Source organism: Acanthisitta chloris, unplaced genomic scaffold (genome assembly GCF_000695815.1).
Source record: "Acanthisitta chloris isolate BGI_N310 unplaced genomic scaffold, ASM69581v1 scaffold22617, whole genome shotgun sequence".
Classification (NCBI taxonomy): domain Eukaryota; kingdom Metazoa; phylum Chordata; class Aves; order Passeriformes; family Acanthisittidae; genus Acanthisitta; species Acanthisitta chloris.
The window spans coordinates 1-8,016 of record NW_008681270.1 but is presented as its reverse complement, the minus strand read 5'-3'; positions in this window follow the sequence as shown (position 1 = coordinate 8,016).

Sequence of the window (8,016 nt, the reverse complement as noted above, 5' to 3'; positions counted from 1 at the left end):
GGCAGGGAGATGTACCGGATTTCTCTGCCTCCTCTTGCCTTCCTCTTGCTCGAGGGCGTGCGCCCTGTCCCGGAAGGACCTGCACTTTGGAAACCTCACCGTTTCTTTCCAGGAGTTGCCTGGGCCGTGGGGACTGCTGCCCTCTGCCACCTGGAGTGCCCAGGACTTAAATAAAATGAAATATGAGATATTAATATATTCTGCTGGCGTTTCTTCTTTCCAGCTCCACGTGCTCCTGTCCCTCCGCGGCTGTGGCTGTAGGGAGTGTAGTGAGATGTGGCCCCAGCCCAGAGCCTTTCCTGATCTGTTGGGAAGTGCCGTGGAGGGCAGGGGCAGGAGGAGCAATAGAGGGACAGACGGATGGACAGAAGCTGCCATCTTTTTTTTTGTTTGTTTGTTTTATTTTATTTTATTTTTTATTTACAGATTTTTGCAGAAAAACAAAAGCAAAAAATTCTTTTCTATAATGTCTCTATAAATCTATATATAATGTAATTACAGAGAATGACTAATTTTGATTTTAAACCAGAAATAAAAACAAACCTTTAATGAGTGTCGGTGTTGCTGTGAGGGTGTTTCTTTGGCCCCACTGCCCTGGGGCGGTGCAAGCTGCCTGTCAGCGTAGCTGGCTGGAGGGTGGCAGGGGTATTGTGGGAATAATTGTGATTTCTGACATCACCCAGGTGCAGCCCTGCCCTTCACCTCAGCCACATGTTGTCAAAATTCAGCTGCTGGGCATGGAATGCATCACTGACAGTGGTACAAGGTGGCCACACAGGATGGGAGCCATCAAAACCAGAGCTGCCACGGGAACAGCGACAGCCCTGTGTGTGTGTGTGCATGTAAATCTACACATGCCCCATCTCCAGCTGCTGCTCCCTGGGAATGGTTATCTAGGTCCTGACTTCCAGTTTTGACCACTAAGGGCCCATGTCTAGCACTGGGAGCAGATTGCAGCGGCTGTGGTGGCCATGGCCGTGTCCCCAGACATCCCCCCACCGGATGGGTGTGACAGGGAATGCTAAACCTCCCCACGAGCTGCTCTGCCTCACTGGCTGTGCCTCGTCCCAGGATATCTGCTGTCCCCACCTCGCTGTGTGGTACTGGGCTGGGATAGGGGGCTGCTCCCTGCGTCCCTCTCACTGCTAGTCCCTTGCCACCTTCCTCTTGGGCTGGAGGGTTTTGTGCCCTTCCTGTGCAGCTCGCCCAGCACTGATAAGCTGCAGGATTGTTGGAAGCTTGCTGGGAAGGAAGTGCTGCTTCCTCAGGCTCTTCCAGGAAGGAACTTTGACCTCTTGGCAGCTGTGATGGGGGCAGCATGGTGGGGGCCACCTCCCTGGCACTTGCAACACAAACACTTCTCACTGCTTTGATTATTTTTCCTGAGTTCAGTGGCCTTGGCAGCGTATGGCTGGTGACATGGAGCTTTCCTGCCCACCAAGGAGGAAGTGGCATTTGCCTACAAAGTGCACGGTGGAGCACTGGGTCTTGTGCCACCTTCCAACGAATTGGGTGGAAAGAGGGGAACCCTGGGTATTTGTGCCTGCACCATGGAGTGGGGCTGCTGCGCCCCTTGCTCCTGTCCTCCTGCATGGTGTCACCATGGGGCTGGAGGCCCCTGGAACGGCTCCCCCTCTCCCTGTGAAGTGTCTGTGGTTTCATGGGTGATTTTTTTAAAACTTGACTCATTTGCCTTCCCTGTCCATCACCTTCTGCTGGTTCAAATGTTTTAAATCCCTGAACATCCACCATGATGGTGCACCTGGGGAGGAATAACCCCATGCAGCAGTACAGGCTAGGGGTCAACCTGCTGGAAAGCAGCTCTGATGGGCAACAAGTCGTCCCTGAGCCAGCAGTGTGCCCTTGTGTCCTGGGGTGAATCAGGAGAAGCATTGCCAGCAGGTCGAGGGAGGTGATCCTGCCACTCTACACAGCCCTAGTGAGGCACGTCTGGAGTGCTGTGTCTAGTTTTGGGTTCCTCAGGACAAGAGAGACATGGAGCTCCTGGAGCGGGTGCAGCGGAGGGTGACAAAGATGATGAGGGGACTGGAGCATCTCTCTTATGAGGAAAGGCTGAGGGAGCTGGGTCTGTTCAGCTTTGAGAAGAGGTGACTGAGGGAGGACCTTATCAATGTCTATCAGTATCTAAACAGAGTTTGCCAAGAGGATGGAGCCAGGCTCTGCTCGGTGGTGCCAAGCAATAGGACCAGAGAAAATGGGCAGAAACTGATATCCAGGAAGTTCCACCTGAATATGAGGAAGAACTTCTTTACTGTGCAAGTGACCATGAACTGGAACAGATTGTGCAGAGAGGGTGTGGAGTTTCCCTCACTGGAGATCCTCAAGAACCATCTGGACACAATACTGTGCGATGTGTTCTAGGATGACCCTGCTTGAGCAGGGAGGTTGGACCACATGACCCACCGTGATCCCTTCCAACCTTACTATTCTGTGATTCTTTACCCCCACCAAGACATGGACAAGCACTCTCCTTCCCAAGCCTTCATTTTTCCAAGCTAAACAGTCCCAAATCTCATGACAGCTGCTCCAATCCCTTAATCACCTTAGTGGCCCTTATGGTCCTGGGAGAGGAGTAGGCTAGAGCCACAAAGATGCCCCCAAACGGCAGTAGGAGCTGCCAGCCACCTATGCCAGAGCAGGGAATTTATGGCCCCCAGGCCAAGCAGAGCCCTTCCATCAGTGCTTCCTGGTGTTTCTAAGCAAGCCCCAGCATATTATAGCCTCCACTCCTTTTTCTTCACTCTAGCAGAGCTTTTTTGGGTTGGTTCAGACAGACTGTAGCATGCTGTGGTGCATGGGATCCCATCTGGGACACTACCTCAGTGTAACCACCCTTGGATGCAGTTTTATCTGCAGATGGGATTGTGGGAAGAGGGTAACCAGGGGACACTGCTGCATCACTGCTCCCTTAGCCTTCTTCCACCTGCTTTGGGGGCTGGACAAGCCCCGGGAGGGAAGCACAGTGCTCCTCCCAAAGCACTGCATCACACCATCAGCTGTAGGCAGCAAGAGATGGGATGTGGGTCCCAGCTGGCTCATGTAACTGTGGACAAGAGCACCTGAGAGGTGGAAAGTGGCCCAACCCTCCTACACATTTAGAATGGTTTGCTTTCTTTTCCTTCCTGAATAACTGCTGGAAATAAAACCAGCCCAGTGCCTCAGTGGCCAAAGCAATTAATTCAATTCACTCACCTACCTGGGTGTTCTCCTTGCCTTGCCAAAATCTAGTCCCTTCCCTGCAGCACAGTTCCACCTTCCAAGATAAGCTACACCTTGACTGTAGAGATTGGAGCAGGAAAGCAGACTTCTGTCAGGGCAGGCGGCAAGTTGCAGGCCAGGACAAAATGACTCTGTTCCTGGAATTACAAGGAATAATCTCATTATTTATGTGGCTTTAAGAACTTCTGAGGGGGAAAAAACCCCAGACTGATTAATTTAGGAATCTATTGCCCAGCCCCTTGCTCTGAATGGGTCTGAGCCAGCATTGCCACAGACCTCTGCCCCACTGACGCCTGGAATTGTAGGATTGTCATTTTAATGGGAATAAACTTCAGAAATAAAGGCCTTTTTTTTTTGGACAGCACCACTTCATGGGGCGAGCTCCCTGGGAGCCACTCTCACAGCACATGGGGGACAGACACAGCACCAGAGCACGTTTTGCGGCAGCATTTGTTATTTCAAAGGAGACAGTGTGCCAGCACCGCGTTTGTCAGCCAAATCTGTGTCAGCACTTGAAACATCTCCCTCCCGCACGGACGTGCTTGTGCTCAGCAGCTACTTGCTTTTCTTGTAGGAGCTGCAGCCCGTGGGAGGGTGTCTGTGTCACGGTTACATTATCCATGTGCTCTGGCTTTGCAAAGATGTTCCTTTTCCCCGTTTACTGCTGGTTTTTTTCTTCTAATTAAAGGGGTGCATATGGATCCTGAAGCACTTTGTGGTATCAGTTTTTACCTGCTGGTCTCAGGGTAGTGTCCTGAGGAGACCTTGCAGACTACCAGCACCACCTTCCCTCCTCTTGGACAGCATCAGGACTGGTGCAGCTGCCCAGGTTTGACACTAAGAGCACTCACCAGCCGGAATGACGCCAAGCAGCCACTGCCACTTTGGAGCACCACAAGCTCCAATCAATCACATGTAAGAAATTATTTAAATCTGGATGCCAAGTTATTTTTCAGGGGTTTGGGAATCTCCAGTTTGAGCAACCTCAAAGCTGGATCTCTCACCTTATCCTAGGCTTGTGTGAAATCATGTTTCCAAGGCACTCACTAGGGCACTTAAGAGAGGATTCGAACAGCTAAGCAATCTGTGCTGAACCACAGCAAAGCAACAACCTCCTCACGAGCACTGACGTGTTCCTCGCAGGGCTGTCAGGCACATACATACAGGTTTGTTCTCCAGGGACCACTCCTGGGGTGACAGCTGGGGCCTCATTTCATACCAAAGGGTGCTCCAGGCAGCCTCCGAACCATAATTTAATGCTGGCTCTCAAACTTAACTACTGTCTTAGAGCTGAGAGAGGAGTGGTGACTCCTGAGGGCTTGTGAGGGTGATGGAAACATGGAATTGGAACGAGGAGGGTGAGTTCACCTGGGGCCTCACCAAGGTGGTCAGAAGCTCCTTGGCTTCAGTTCTTTCCATTCAGCTCACAGGCAAGGCGTCTCCGGGAGAGGCCTCACTCAGGCAACTTTTCTAGAAGGAGCATCTGCCTCTAGGTGCCTAATTTGGACAGGCTGGGAGGCTGATTTTCAGGAGCACTCAGGATCAGGACTGAAGCTGGGGATTTTAATTCCCTGCAAACCAGCTCAAAAGCGCCTCCAAGTGAGGAAACCCAGGATGAGTAGGGCAGACCCTCAGCACACGCCGCTAGTCCAGAGGAAGCAGAAGTCCAGGAGTAAGTGTTGGCCAGAACAACTTCTGCTTCCTAAGCAGCGACATTCCTACTACAAAGGACGCGACCGTTTGCCATAGGATGGCTACAAACAAAAGGCAGAGGGATCTTTAACATCCATCTACTCCCAGCCCTGTGTGTGTGTTTAAAGCAGCGTAAGAAGCAGTTTTGACACGCAGCCAGTGCTCCTCTCCATTTTTGATTCGTGCCTGAACTAAGTTTTGCGCTTAAAGCAGGATTCGTGGCTACAGATGAAAAGATATGCCATTCTCCCCAAAATTACAGCACGAGAATTGATGGGTTGACAGCTTAGAATGTAAATGATTTTTAAAAAATTCACACTACAGAGATGTTCTGAGCAGATTCTTCGTGCTGTGCTGACTTAATTTCCTTCTACACCTACTCATCTAATGGCCAAAAGCAAAGCCATGGATGTGGGTTTTTTGGATTTTAGCATTGATGGTTATCAGTGTGGCAGAACTTCAGTGACCCTTGTGGGTTCCTTCTAATTCAGGATATTCTGCTTTAATTACTCAGATTTCTCATGCAGTGAAGATCCCGGAGGTCACACTTGTGGGCTACACCCTGTCACCTTTCACAATTAATGGCCACTTCTTGCCATTGCTTTGCAAGTAATTCTTTTCTCCTTCAGCCAAGGCTGTATGCTCATGACTCCACACAGCTTGTCCCCTCTGGCCGCTTGGTAAGCTGCCATTGCCCTGCTGGAACAAGCTAATGGACTCATCCTGGTGTCATGATCCCCAGAAGGAAACTTGCTCTGGGTTGTCAACAGCCCTAAAAGGAGTATCGGTGCCCAGGACGCAGCCCACGGTGCTCTGCTGCTTTGCAAGGATTGGCAGAGTTTAGGCTTAGGCAGGAGAAACCCGTAAAGCAGGGTCAGGGCTTGACCTCATTCCCAGCCCAACTCCCTGCTCATAGAGCAGCAGCCTTGGCAGACCCTTCTCTCTTTAGCACAGCTCAACAAGTCATCGGCATTATTCAGACCAGGATTTAAGGGCACGGTTTACACATGCTAATGTATGCTAATGTTTTTCTGATGGGTTTGTCACTTGCTAAGCAGGTCGTGGTAAAGCTGTTGAACAGCTTTTAGCCCAACCTGCAGCGACATCTCAAGAGGCACAAATTTGAGGCAAGATTTTTAACATCAGTAACAACCATAACAGCCTTAAAACTCTTTAATCCTACCCGCACGGGTTTGTGTTGGGGTTTCTTGACATTTAGATTTCTCTCTGAAATTCTGGCCTTATTGTCCTCCAGGGATTGACAGGGGAGTAAAGGGAGTAAAAAAATGCAGCTTCCTTCCAATGAATCTGATTTTTGAACTATTAATATTTTAACCCATTACTCTTGCTCCATTTCACACGGGTTTATGGTAAGAAAATACCAAGAGGATGCAGCATGAGCTCATAGAATTCTCCTCTCTGCAGCTTGCCTGTCAATCAGCTCTAGGTCTGCTACAACACTGCTAGAGACGAGAAAGTATGTTAAACCCAGAAGATTCAGCAGCAGAGGAAGCTCCACGAAATGAAAGACAGGAGAGGCCCTGTACATTCTCACATAAATTCACACCTCTCACTGTGGATATGGTGGCTCTTTCCACCTTTTGGGGAAATGCTGTGGACAGCAAACACCCTGGTGTCTAACTTCTGATGGGCAGGACCCAACCTTGTTGCCCTCCCCAAAAGCTCCCTGCTGAATACTTGGCAGTACATCCACCATTTCTGCAGTGCTGAAGCTAACTGGAGCAGTTTTTCCCCTCTTCATTATGAGCTTGGCAAGCCCAAGGTCCTTTAAAACCACCAGATAAACACCATCCTACATCACAGAATTGTAAAATCTTGGAATCTCCTGAGCTGGAAGGGACACACAAGGATCATCACAGGACAACCCCAAGAATCACACCATGTGCCTGAGAGCATTGTCCAAACACTTCCTGAGCTCTGTCAGGCTTGGGGCTGTGACCACAGCCCTGGGGAGCTGTTCCAGTGCCCAGCCACCCTCTGGGTGAAGAACCTCTCCGTCATATCCAACCTAAACCTCCCCTGACACAGTTCCAGCCATTCCCTTGCATCCTGTCACTGGTCACAGAGAGCACAGCTCAGTGCAGTCCCCAAAGTGCTCTGCCCTCGGTCTCCAGCTGAACAAGTCAAGAACCCTCAGCCACTTCTCACACAGGCTCTCCTCTAGACCCTAATTCCAGTCGCTTGTTGGCATTTACAGGATTTCCCTATGACTATCCTGGTGATTAGTGCATGACTGTATTGACTCCTCCTCCAGCCTAAGGAAAAGCTTTGGCCTTTCAACTGGGACAAAACCCCCTCAGCACAGAGAAAGGACTTTCACTGAGGTCTTATCCTCCTTGGGAGCTCCTTCCCGTGGAGCTGAGGCACAGCCTAAACTCCGGAAGTTTTCTTAGGTGAAAGGGGAGTTTATGTGAGGTGAAGGGGCAGTTTGGCTGAGGCAAAGAGGCAGTTTGGCTACAGAGGAGTCAGTTTTGGCTGAGGCAAAAGGGGCAGATTAGGCTGAGGTGAAAGGACAGTTTGTCTGAGACAAGGAGGCAATTTATCAGAGATGAGGAGGCAGTTTTATCCAAGATGAAGATGCAGTTTTACCTGAGGTGAAGGGGCAGTTTTGGCTGAGCTGAAAGGGCAGTTTGGCTGAGGCAAAGGAAGCAGATGAGGAAGCAGTTCAAACCGAGGTGAAAATGCAGTTTTATCGGAAGTGAGAGGGCAGTTTGGCTGAGGTGAAGGCACAGCTTTGGCTGAGGTGAGGGCAGTTTGGCTGGGGTGAAGGGACAGCTTTGGCTGAGCTGAGAGGGCAGTTTGGCTGAGCTGAGAGGGCAGTTTGGCTGGGGTGAAGGAGGCAGTTTATCTGAGGCAAAGAGGCAGTTTTACGAGGTGAAGGGGCAGCTTGGCTAACGTGTAGTCACTTTTATGAGAAGCAGAAGGGGCCCCTTTAGCCCAGAAGCGACACTCACAGCCAGGACAGGGTGTCTGACCGTGTGCAGGACTCAGGGCACTACACTGACACAACCCACGCAGCGGGCACGCCACGCACCGAGCAGGACGAGGCCGAGCGCTCCCGAG